This window comes from Eulemur rufifrons, chromosome 16 (assembly GCF_041146395.1).
Source record: "Eulemur rufifrons isolate Redbay chromosome 16, OSU_ERuf_1, whole genome shotgun sequence".
Taxonomy (NCBI): Eukaryota; Metazoa; Chordata; class Mammalia; order Primates; family Lemuridae; genus Eulemur; species Eulemur rufifrons.
In genome coordinates, this window is record NC_090998.1 from 59,606,090 (window position 1) to 59,619,058 (window position 12,969).

Consider the following 12,969-nt stretch of genomic DNA (forward strand, 5'->3'; position numbering starts at 1 on the left):
TTTTCAAAATGAGCAATATAACACCTTTAAATGCCTTACTCCTGCCTCCCTCTTATAAGGATTTTTGCGATTACATTGGGTCCAGCTGGATAATCCCAGATAATCTTCCCATCTCACCTTAACTTAGTCACACCTGCAAAGTTCCTTTTGCTATTTAAGATATTCATAACTTTTGAGGATTAGAGCATAGATATCTTTGGAGGAGCCTTTATTCTGCTTACCACAGTAAGTGTTTCCATGTTTGGCTTATACTCTTGGAATGCTTACTCTTGAATGCCATTTCCTAGAACCAAGTTGCTATGCTGTGAGAGAGTCCAAGCAACCATGTAGGAAGGCCTTTGGCTAACACATGCAACTGAGCTCCCAGCCAGAAGCCAATACCACTGCCTACCATGTGAGTGAGGCAACTGTAGACCTTTCAGCTAACCCAGTGCCCCAGCATCACCACAAAAGCAGAAGAACTGCCTGGCCAACCCAGAGAATCATGAGAAATAAATTATTGTTATTTTAAGCTTCTAAGTTTTGGGTAGTATGTTATGCAGCAATAGGTAATTGAAATAACACTGTATGCTCTTTTATAAATGAGCTAACTCCTAGAAATTAAAGAATTGTGACTAAGGAAGATGGGTTCTTTGATCAAGTATTCAGGATTAAATCACTGACATAGGTCAAAGTATCTAAAGTCCTTAGCACAAGGCATGGCACATAGTAGGTGCTCTGAGAGAGTAAATACTTTTTCCTAGGCAGTCTTTCTGCTGCAGAGGTTCCCAGCTGCCACTCCATTAGAAAAGAGAGAATGAGGATTTCTCTCGGTTAGAGATATATTTCATTTGGCACATAGCAAAATATAATGTATTATCTGATAATTTTACTTGGTGGTCTGTGATTTAAAGCTGTAAAGCCTTAAACTGAACAATGTTTATGTTTGTTCCCTAAATATTATTTCTCTGAAAATATAACATCATAACTGAATTTTAGAATGTGAAGTAGAGTCTTGCAGTTCATATTGTTTAATTGCACTATCACACAAGAATTTTAGAATTTTTCTTAGTTCAGTTGCTGTAAGTGATTTCTGAAAGTAATATAATTATAACTTGTAATGGTAAATGCATTCACAGAATTTGTGGAGCATGCTGAATATGTAACTGTTCATTTGGAGCTGAGTTGATTACCATTTGAAAACAGTTAATGGAGTAGCTGATTAGAATATATAGCAGAGTCATGATTTAATTTCACATCACCTAGAAAAATCTGATGTCATGAGTGTTAATGGCAGTTTTGAGGGGCATAAGGATTGACATACTTTCCTGACCTAAGCAACATGGCCACGCTGACTGAGTGAAAAGCTTACATCTCAAAATACAGGAAGTAAGTAGCACAATGCAACTAATGTTATTAAATTGACCACCTGAGTATTAAAAATGTGAGTGAAGTTTATAAGTAAGGTTTAAGCTTATTTAAACCAATGCACTATGAGATTTGGGCAGAAATCTAGCTTAATAGTGGCTTTCAAGTTTTCACAGGAAACTACTTGAATGGATTATGATCACTTTGTGTTCAACCTGCTTTTCTTCTTCCCCGCTTTGGAATCTCCACATTGATGCTACAGAGATTTTTAAAAAACCCACAAATACGTCATGTCATTCCCTGCATAAAGTGGTTTCCCCTTGCCTCCAAATAAAGCCCAAGTTCCTTAATTCAGCATAAAGGCTCTGTCAGATCTGCCACTGCTGATCCTACAGACTTATTCTCTTGACAGTTTTCCTCATCTCCCGTGGCTCCAGCCATGAAGAAGAGCTTGTAATTCCCTGAACTTTCTTCTCTAGGTCATGTGGCCTGGCTATTTCCTATACATCTCGAAAGCCTCATTTAAGTGTTACTTCATCTAGGAAGCCTTTCTTGACCAGTTTCCCCAAGTAGCAACTCCATGTGTACCTGTTGTGGTAACTGGGTTTTGCTCATTTGATGATGCTGATCAAGCTAAATCACTCTGGCTTGTTTAATTGTTTGTTTCCCTTAATTGAGTACATACATCCTATAGGAAGTACTGAGTCGAGTTCATAATAGAGTATAATGCCAAGTACCATACCTGGTACCTAGAGGAGCTCAATGTAAATCTGTTGAATTAACAGTGGATGCATTTGTTCAGAGTGAGCAGAACATAAAAGAACCTTTATCAGTGCCTGGCATTTAGTAGGCACTGGGTATATTCTCATTCATTCATCCCTCATCATGGATCAATACCAGAGGATTCATCATTAGTCCTATGCCATTTCCCACTGGTTTACCATGTGTTTACAATGTGCTATTTTAATGTGTGGTAAAACATCCTATGGAGTAGTTTTCTTGGAATAAGAAGGCTAGATTCTATAAAAACTGAAACTATAGTTTCTCATCTCTAGGCCTTTGTGTAGCCTTATGACTTTTAATGGTCTCCTTTTCAGGTTTGTCTGGCTATTTATTCTAATTTAGGTCTCAGCCCAAATGGTTTCTTTTCAGGCAGCCTTTCTTGAACACTTAAGTCGAAGTCCTTTTTTGCATTCTTCAGTTGAGGATCTCCAATACCTATCACATTGAGTACTTTTAGGGTCTTCCGTTATACTTACCACTACATAAAATGATCTTGCTTATGTAATTCTTTTACGTATTGACTATAACCATCTTCCAGAATGAAATTCTATGAGAATAGGGCTTTGCCTGTTGCCCCAGTACTTTGAACACTGCCTGGCATGGTGTAGGTGAATATCTGCACGAAGTCACCTTTTAAGAGAGCTTCCTTCAGTGTTATTACATGGGCTAGTATCCCTCAGGATCGTCTCAGTTGTCATTAAGCAAACAATGGTTTTCACTAGACAAAAATTCAAATGCACATGTGAGGTGATATACTTGATAAAAACTGCACATCCTATGTATGATGACTTTCCATCAAGAAAGTAGAATAGATAGTTGATTTTATCATCATAATTGTTAGTGATTTTCACTGGGCAAGAGAGAAACTGGCCAAAGGATTTTATGTAATCTATTAATTTTGGAAAGTATGTGGCAAAACCCTGTGCCCTAAACCCTGAAGAAGGGCAGTATTGAGGGGAAAATGTCCTATTTTTCTCTGTGCCACTCACTGAACTCTCTCTGTGTGAGGGAGAAAGACATAACTGATTGATGAGATGGGGTCAGGAAGTCGTTCATTGGCTCATGGTTTAATAGTGGGTAGAGTCACCATACATAGCCTTTTTCTGGCATTCCACAGAGGGTGTTATATTGTCCTTAATTCTCCATGTGGTTGTTTGTGTAAGAGACCTTCGAAGATTCAGACTTTCCTAAGATGGGCCCCAAGGTCTAGATTTAGGGAAAGAGTAGGTGGGATGTATTAGGGAGCTTTACTGCTGCTTGAATATAGCCAATACCAGAGAGTGCTAAATACATCTGGTAGTTTATTTTTATTCCTGTCTAGCTTCATTTGTCTGTTTTTCAAACTCATTGTAACCCATAGGGGAAAGAATGACAGAGTAGGCTTTCCATAACCTCTAACTCCAATAATGCCACTTCCTTCCACAAATGAGAAAGTTTCTTTGGTCTCTTAGGTGAAAAATTTAGGGAATATGAGAATTACATGTTACTATCAGCAAAAACAACATTAGAATAATAATTTGTTTAAGTAAATTAAACATGTAGAATTTAGAAATGACTACTATTCAGAAACTGAAGTTGTTACATTCAAATGATTCCCATATCTTTATGGTATTCCTACCATGTGAAATCTGAAGCCACGCTCAGGATTAGGCCAGATTTGGCTAGAATCAGCAAAGGGTTAATGAACAAACATGTCTGGCTGTCAACTATTAAGTAATATACTGTTTTTCTTTAATTTACTAATTCTATGTACTCCTGCAATGAAATGGTGAAGGGTACTTGTGGTAATTGGTGGACTTCCATATTTGTTTAGAAATATCAAAGTGCTGTTTCATAGGTACAGTGTTTCCATATATCTAGAAACTTAATCATCACTATAATCATTTGATGTTCTTTAAAGAGACATGGAAACTAAAATAGAATTATTTCTTTATTTTCACTTTAATTTGACCTCCTTCTAAACTCCCAGGGCTCTAACAATCTATTTTGACTGCAATTCAGATTTAAACAATGGGCCAATATACTCTGATGTCTAAGAATATAACATAAGAGCCTGTAAAAATTGACGATAAACTCTTCTTTGTATATAAAGATGCTCAAGACAAAGTACCTCTTAACCAATGAAAGTTCACTTCCAGTAAGAGATGAAAAAGGAACAGAAAGTGGCAAGTACTACCTTGTCTTAGGAAAAAGGTACTAATCTTTTAAATTTTAGGAATGGAATTTACCAAAAGTTGTCTAAAATGTTGGAAAGTGAAAGGTTTTAATCCAAATCACCATCTTGATTATTTCAGCCTGTGGCATTTTTAAAAATATAACCTTTAACCCTTATCATCTTCTGACCATGATATACAAGAGGACTGATAAATAATGGTGCAGATCTTTGTTTTTCATTTTTGTAGGCTTACAGAATCAGAAGTTAAACTTACCCATTTTGTGATCCAATCAATTTTCTTTGGTTTAACACCAAGACTAATGCATCCCCTTTTTAGGCTCTTCCAGCTTATCTGAACTTAGAGTTTTAGTCATTCATGTAAAGCCTTTCATGCTGGTTTTATATTTGAAAATAGGTCCCAGCTGCTCTGCTTTCTTAATCCTTCCTAGAAAGGCATATGTGACAGCGTCTCCCCCAGGGAGATTGCAGCTTGAAGGCTTTCTCTCCTAGGTAGGGAAAGTGCAAAGCCAGACTCTATTATCATGCTTCCTTCCCCAGCTGGCTAATTAGATCAATATATGTTTTATATTTTGATGAATAGACAGGCATGTATGAATTGTGTGTGTGTGTGTGTGTGTGTGTGTGTGTGTATGTATAGACAGAGAGAGAGAGAAAGATATTATGGAAAATGTTATTCAGTTAGTATTTTTGAAACTTCTGTCAGCTTCTAGCATGCAGTAAGGGTTCAATAAATGCTCAATGAATAAATGAGTACTTGAAGATATAAAAGTATCAAGTAGCCAACACAGAGAATTTTCTGAATAAGTTTAAACATTTCACCATATTTTTAAAATAAGGTTGAAAGGTAAGTATTTGATTTGTGTATTTTTAAAATCCAATTGAAGGTCTAAACACTATTGGCTTATTCTCTAGCTTCTTATAAATTATATAACCTTACTTTTGAACCTACTTCCTAAGAATTTTTAAATTATTTTCTCTTACCTATATGTGATATTATTAAATCACTCACTTTTACATTTAGAAATTTTTAAACCAAAGAATTCACAGGACCAAGTTTTAATTTGTACACACGTTTATACATGCATTATAGCATTTTGTTCCTGAGTAAAGTTATAACAACAGACTCTATTTTTGTATTGTGGATTATGTCAGTGATATATAACAATAGACACTTTATACTCAGAGTAGATACTTACAGTCTTTTTTGTCTCATGTCAAACAGGTAGTGTGCCATGGTCATAATAAGATTTGAGGGACGTACATCTCACACATGAATGGGAAAACTCAGTCACGCTTATGAACCACAAAAGCATCTACTTATATTCTTATATACTTATTTCTTATATTGAATAATAAATTCAAATTGTATTCTTAAAGCTTACAGCTAAAATTGGAGCTGGCCAAAACCAGTGAAATATATGATCGTGAATGAAATTTATCAAAATGTAGATAAGGTAAACATCTTGAAGCTTTGAATCTACTTCTGAAACAATGACAAGCAGGCATTTTGGCAGTGCTAATTTGTCTTACTCTATTGATTCAAGCTTTATTGGGCATTCTCTTGTCTCTTCTCGGGAAGGCATAAGTGGAATACAGAATAGTGAAGCCCTATTCAGGGTAATGTTATACTCGTGAATCCCATCACATACTACCTGCACTGCTTAGACAATGCAGAACCTAAAGCATCTTTTCAAAATATCTTAGTAAAAGATATCTCTCCCTATATACAGAAGTTGAAACTTGTTTTGTATAATTGCTCCTTGGTACAATTACAATAGAACATTTTCAAATGTACTACTTTAAATATATTCCCGCATCGCTGAAAAAAATTTTCCCAAGTCAACATAATCTTAAAACTTAGTCAATCTTTCTCTTACTGTCTTGAATGAATAAAAGATCATTCTTATTACTACTTATTGCTGCTTCTCTGTGTCTAATTGCATACCCTCTTTAAGCACATTATTGTGTGAGGATAAAAAAGAGAGTCTATTACATCTGTGAAGTAAAAGCATCAGAATATTATACGTTCAAGGGAGAGGAAGAAATTTTTGAAGACAAATGGAATGGTGATCTCATTTTTCATCCTTATTATAGGCTAACCATAACAGTCATGGTGTGTCTATGACCGCCTGAGCAACTGATTTACATTTCTCCTTTACTACACTTCTTGCCTTGGTTGAATGACATAAAGGGTATTTGTCCAATTCATTGCTCTCAGGAGAGTCAGCTTTCTATTTTCTCTGCAGTTTGAAATACCAAATCTTGCTTTTTTACATTAATGTCATCTACTACTAGGTGTCAATACAAAGCCTTTAAATGCAGTGCTTTGCAGGAGAGTGTTTTGGATATGTGGTTTCTGGAGTTTAGAAGAGGGTAACCCTGTGTACCCTGGTCAAAAATTTACAATTATTGCTTAATACAGCTATTGATCATAGTTTTATTTTAGTAAACCTTAGACAAGAAGGGAAAATAAGCTGACTTCTTGATGTCTAACTTCTTTGTGTGTTTTAAAAATGGCTTAAATTAGGGTGGTCTGTTGGTTAGTACAACGGAGTGAATAGAACAGCAGGATGACAGAGGAGCTGGAGAATGAATGCGTTTTCATAGTATCTCGGTGGGTTGACAACAGGTATCCCTCATTAAAAAAGAGAATAGGAGATCCTAAATAAAGTTCACGATATTCACTTAGAGGTATCTGTTGTTATTCCTTAATAACTTAAAATGTAAATAAATTTTTATTTTAAATGGATCACCAAGCAGGTGAAAAAAAATGTTAAAGCTGTTCCTCTTTCCTTCATTATTAAGATGAAGAGATGAGCTGCTGCTCTTCTTGCTGAATGTATCATTTTACCTAAAAAGCAGCCTTGCTTGGGTTTTTATCTGGCTCATTAGGTCTCCCCCTTACTAATGGAAGATGCTCTCTTGTGGTACACAGGGTAAACTGTAAACCTAAAAGAACCTAATCTGTTAAAAAATGTAAACTGTAGTTTTATCTTTAACCAAAGCATAAGACAACTTTGACTAATCTATTTTTACTAGGCAGTACATATAGGCTAAAACTAGGGACAGCCAATACTATGGCTAAATATTGAAGAGGTGGACAGGAAGGAAAGAGCAATCTGAAAATTTACTAATTTACTGTATCATTGAAAAAGACAAGTTTTAGCACCCCACAATGTTAGAACCAGGTCACTTGGTGTGATCTACTGACTGTATAGAAGTAAACCATGTTGCTAGGAAGATTAAGGGGCATCCACTCAAATGTGAGTGAGTTGGCTATTGGAGGCTGGGGGATGCAGGGCATTGCCCTCGTCTCAGCTCCATCTCATTCCTGATAGGCAGCAAAATGGGACCAGTGCTACCAGTCTTCAAGGGAAGCCATAAATCCAAATTTTAATGTGAGAGTTCCCCATTTAAAACTATTGACAACTACATAATTCAAAGTTTTTGAAACATAAGGCCATGTAATATATTTCTGTGTGTCTCCAGCATGTAACCTTTGAGTTAAGACACATAACATAGTCCACACAATTATTCTTTAACAACTATAAAAATGAAAAAAAAAACTTTTAAAAAATTATTCAAAGAACAGTTGTTGAGTACTTGCTATGAGTGACTTGCAGTTTTATTTGATGCTATGGTAGATATGGAATAAATAATTTCAGTCATGTCTTCTAAGACTGTGGTCCCCAAGACAGGTCTGTGGCCTGTTAGGAATCGGCAACACAGCAGGAGGTAGGTGGCAGGCAATCCATCAAAGCTTCATCCATATTTACAGCTACTTCCCATCACTTGCTTCATTGCCTGAGCTCTGCCTCCTGTCAGATCAGCAGAGGCAGTAGATTCTCACAGGAGTGTGAACCCCACTGTAAACTGCACATGTGAGGGATCTAGATCCTTATAAGAATCTAATGATCTGCAGAAGTTCCTCCCAGGTATCACATCCACACAGTGTTCAGAGGAGGAAAGGGACTGTTTCTTCCTGTGTTTTTGTCTTATGAGTAGGGAAACCCCTCATGGAAGCTCTCTAATATATTTTGCCTCAAGTTTCACTGGTCAGGGTAGAATCGCGGGTCAATTCTTAAACTAATCATTGGTGAATAGAATGGGATTATCAGAATAGACTTAGGCCAGTATTCCTCAGGAGGGAAATAGTGGTGCTTCAGGTAGGACAATTCAAATCTTTGTTTTGTGAGACTGGTCCATGCATCTCAGATGTGTGTCATTCTGGGACCCTTAGTGGAAAATACCAGTAATAGTTCTCAGTCACTAGGAAAATTCAAAACTTCTCCATTCAATATTTCCCAAGCAGCCCTGGTGGGGATGGAGCATGCCTCATTTAGACTACTGGCTTCAATTAGTCATTTTAAAGGAATGAATTGAGGGAATTAACCACAAAGACTGTGACACTCTTCCCCTCATGTTTCCCCATTTTGGCATCATTTTCTTTGTTACATAAGCCAGAAACTCAAGTGGTATCCTATATATATGCCTCTTCCTCACTTACAACATTTAATAGTGATCAAGTCTGCTAAGATATACCTTAATTCTCTCCATCTCTCTTAATCTCCTTTGTTCTTACCATAGCCCAGGCCACCATCATCTCTCACTCAATCATTATAGTTTCCTAACTGGCCTCTCTCCTTATATTCTTGCCTCTTGTGCTTCCTATAGCAGCAAATATGATCTTAAAATATATTCCATATATATAACTCTATTAAAATTATTTAGTGAATTCCCATTAAACTTAATAATTATTTGTTTACTTTTGTCCCCTTTCACTTGAGCTCCATAAGCAAAGTCATGTTTTTGTGATAGATTGGATTATTTTCCCAAATACTTTCCTTCCTCTTTGTATAAGAATTATACGTCTGTATATTTTCCCATGTGACCTTTTGTGCCTACTACAGTAGGCACATTTTATTTCCCCATTGTGCTCATGTTGGCTTGACTAATGGGAAATGGTAGAAGTGACTGTTTCCAGACCAGGCTGTGAGTGACACAGTGTGTTTCCACTGGTCCCTTTTGCAGTCCTCTGTGTAAAGATTGTGCTATGGGTAGCTTCTGGTCTCAGAATGAAAACCCTTGGTGCAAACCAGAATTCAACAAAACCTGAACTCAGGCCTAGTTGTACCCCAGCTGAACTCCTAGCAATCTACAAACATGTGAATCAGAAAAAATAAATACTTGCTCTTTTAAGTTGCTAAGATTTTGAATTTTGTTTATATAAAATTATTGCAGTAATAGTTGACTGATTATAATTAATAATGATTAGCAATAGTTGAATAATCTTATTTAGAGTTTTAGGATTGTACTCTGGCACACAGAAGTGTTAAATATTTATTGAATAAATAAAGATATACGTGGTTAAATCAATTTTATGATAGGTGACTACATTTGAACTTATTTGAATTGTTTCTTCCTATTTGCTCTTGAATTAGGCCATGTCAAATTTCTCTAAAAATGTTATTGTTAATCATATTGATCCTTTGGAAAATGGACTCTAAGATTCTCTCTCTCTCTCTTTTTTTTTTTTTTTTTGAGACAGAGTCTCGCTCTGTTGCCTGGGCTAAAGGGTTGTGGCATCAGTCTAGCTCACAGCAACCTCAAACTCCTGGGCTTAAGCAATCCTTCTGCCTCAGCCTCCTGAGTAGCTGGGACTACAGGCATGTGCCTGGCTAATTTTTTTTTTCTATATATATTTTTAGCTGTCCAGATAATTTCTTTCTATTTTTAGTAGAGACAGGGTCTTGCTCTTGCTGAGGCTGGTCTCGAACTCCTGACCTCGAGCTATCCTCCTGCCTCGGCCTCTCAGAGTGCTAGGATTACAGGCATGAGCCACCACGCCTGGCCACTAAGACTCTTTTGAATTAAAGTTCACAATTTCAGGTGTATTATCCCAGTGTCCATCAAATAAGGGGTGTAGCTTTCCTAGGGCTGTATGGAAGTCTGTGAATTGGGTTGTTCTACACAAAATTATTCCCTCTTGGAGTTCTACTTAGTGTGTCTGTTTCCTAGCACAAACTGTATACCCCAGTGCTGACTTTGGTAAAGAACTCTGTCCTTTGGCTTTAAAGGTGGTGGAATGAAGACCAAGTATACATTCAATCCACAAACATGTTATTAACGATGTAGTAAGTACAAACTATGTGCCCACATTTGGGCAGGATGTTCAATGGGGGATGATATGAAACGCTGGCTCTGCCCTCAGAGAGCTTATAAATCTCTTGGATGATGAGACCCACCAATATGCAAGGCCAGGCAGTTTACTTGTAAAACAAAACAATCTTTTTTTCACTTGGGTGCAGCTTTTTAATTTGTGTAATTCTCATCACACCAATGCTAATGACTTTGTTTAACAGGGCCCACTGTGCTGATGGCTGTCTTGTAGACAGTATCCAAGGGATTTCCCTATTTAATGTTTACAGTGACGGTTGCAGATGGAGTTCCCTGTTTCAGTGAGGCTGCTGGGAATTTTGTTCAAATGGCTCCATTCAGGCATACTTATTTTCTAATTGAAAGATCAACGGAAACTTAGCCTAGAGGACAGAAGACAGAGGGGACATGATAGCTGCTGTCAAGTATTTTAAAGCAGGTCATATGGAAGAAGGATTCAACAAGAGGTAAGGATGGATACCAGGCTGAGTGTTACGTTGTGTTCATCATTTTCCAGGATGCCTGGAAGACTTTATGGAGAGCAGAGGGGAGGGTACTGGTTAATGTTCATTTATAAAAGTATAATCATGGTTTTCACTCCTCTCTGCCCTTGGTTTGAAGTACACCAATGTCCTGAGTCTGTCCCCAGAGCCCTGGACTTTCTCACCCTCTGACAGGTAGAATAGCAGCTTTAATATACATCCCCCTTCCTCCCTGTTAGGTGTTGCTGGGGAGTAGCATATTCTTCAGGACTGAAAGATGTTGGGCCATGCCAGAAGGGGTGACTAGAGAAGCAATGTGAGGGACAGAGTAAAAGGCAGACTTGAGTGAGTCACCTTTTCTAAACTAGGGTACAGGAATGAGTCCTCTATCTGGGCTGGCCTCAGCAGGGTCACTGCAGCATTGTGTTCATGGCGATCCTTTCTTTTGCTCATGTCTGCACACCTCCCATACTCAAGATGGCTCTCAGAACTGGTCTCAGGTTATCTGCTTCCTCTCAGACCCATAGCACCACCACCTCTCCTTCTTCCCATCTTCCTACCCAGGTACTACTTCTGATCAGCCCTTACTCTTAAGTGACATTGATTCCATTCCTTTTTTCTAACAATTGATACCTTTATTTTATCAGAAAAAGCACAGACATTAGAAACCACACAAATGTTTATTTACCCTTCCCTTGTTGGGAGGATCTCTTATAGGTTTCTTACAGTTGTAAGAAATTTCTGACACTTTATTATTAAGCAGAGAAAACAAAATACAAGTTTTTATCTGGAACTCTGGCTTCCACTACATGAGAAGTTCAGGTGCTTTGGGAGAAGAAGTCATCCCCAGAGAAGATAATTGAGTTATTGACATTTTCTTAAGGGCAGCAGGATATGGCTGGGGAGAATTACATGGAGGCTTAACAAGATAACGTCTAAGGTCTGTAATTTAATGAATTAGCTCAGAATATGTCCCATGGATTGTTCTGTGGCTAAACCTCTGCAGATTCATATCCTTATACTCAACCCTTTAGGATGGAAAACACTCACACACCACCCCCCCCCCCCCACACACACAGCATAAGCAAAAACTACTGGAGTTATCCTATCATCATCTCTGTTGTCCATGGATAGCATGAGGTGTCAACCTCTTTGGTGCCAGAGGATTCTACGTGAGGGCAGAAGGTACTGGGAACTTTGACAGAGGCAAGTGGCAAACCTTCAGAACAGACAACAGATACTGACAGCCTGGCACTGACACTAGTGGGCATTTGCAGAGGTAGCCATGGCTCTGTTGCCTCCTAGCAGTGGCATTTAGTGTGGACACTAAACATGGCTGCTGCTTTGGGGTAGTATTAAGGAACATAATCATAGTCAACTGAAGCATGAAAGGAAGAAAATGTGATGTGCCACATAGTTGCAAAGAGAACTGGTTCATGGAACCTGTGTGATATCTCCCTGGAGATTCCCAGGACCACCTGGGAGGAATTTGAGGGTTTTAGAGTTCCTGCAGGTTGCAGTTAGAGTCAGAGAAAAACTGATGTGGAGACAGTTTAGTGTGGCTTAGGATATATGAATTACAGATTTACTCTGTTTAAACGACAGAGTTAGTGTCAGTGGGTGGATGAGAAAAATATTCTGATGATTAAGTCTATCCTGGTATGAAAAAGGGCTTCCTGAAAACCAGTTTCTTTTATTCTTGCATTTTATTTTCTTTTGGATTAGTGAAGAGAATTGGGCTAATCATAATCCTTGGTTCATGATACCCATACCAGTATTCTAATGCATAGCTCTAATTAATTAATTAAACATAATCAAGATCTCAGCTTGTAGGTACTCCCAGAAGTAGATGTCTGAAAAGTTTCTTTTCTATCACAGAAATGGTTCAAATAAAAAATAGCTGACTACCCTCAAGGATATTATAGAGAGTGGGTTCTTGAAAGTGGGACACTAAACAAGATGATATCTAAGGGATTTCTTTTAAAATTTCAGATTCTCTGAGTGACATTTTGTCATGTGAATGGA

The 12,969-nt window shown here is 37.6% G+C and overlaps 1 non-coding gene across 1 annotated transcript; it reads right to left on the reverse strand.

Moving 5' to 3' along the window:
• Nucleotides 1–5,518: 5,518 nt before the first annotated feature.
• LOC138397810 (small nucleolar RNA U13) lies at nucleotides 5,519–5,619 on the reverse strand. Its single transcript, XR_011235911.1, has one exon. It is a non-coding gene; the product is annotated as a small nucleolar RNA U13 (small nucleolar RNA).
• Between the last annotated feature and the right edge of the window lie 7,350 nt (nucleotides 5,620–12,969).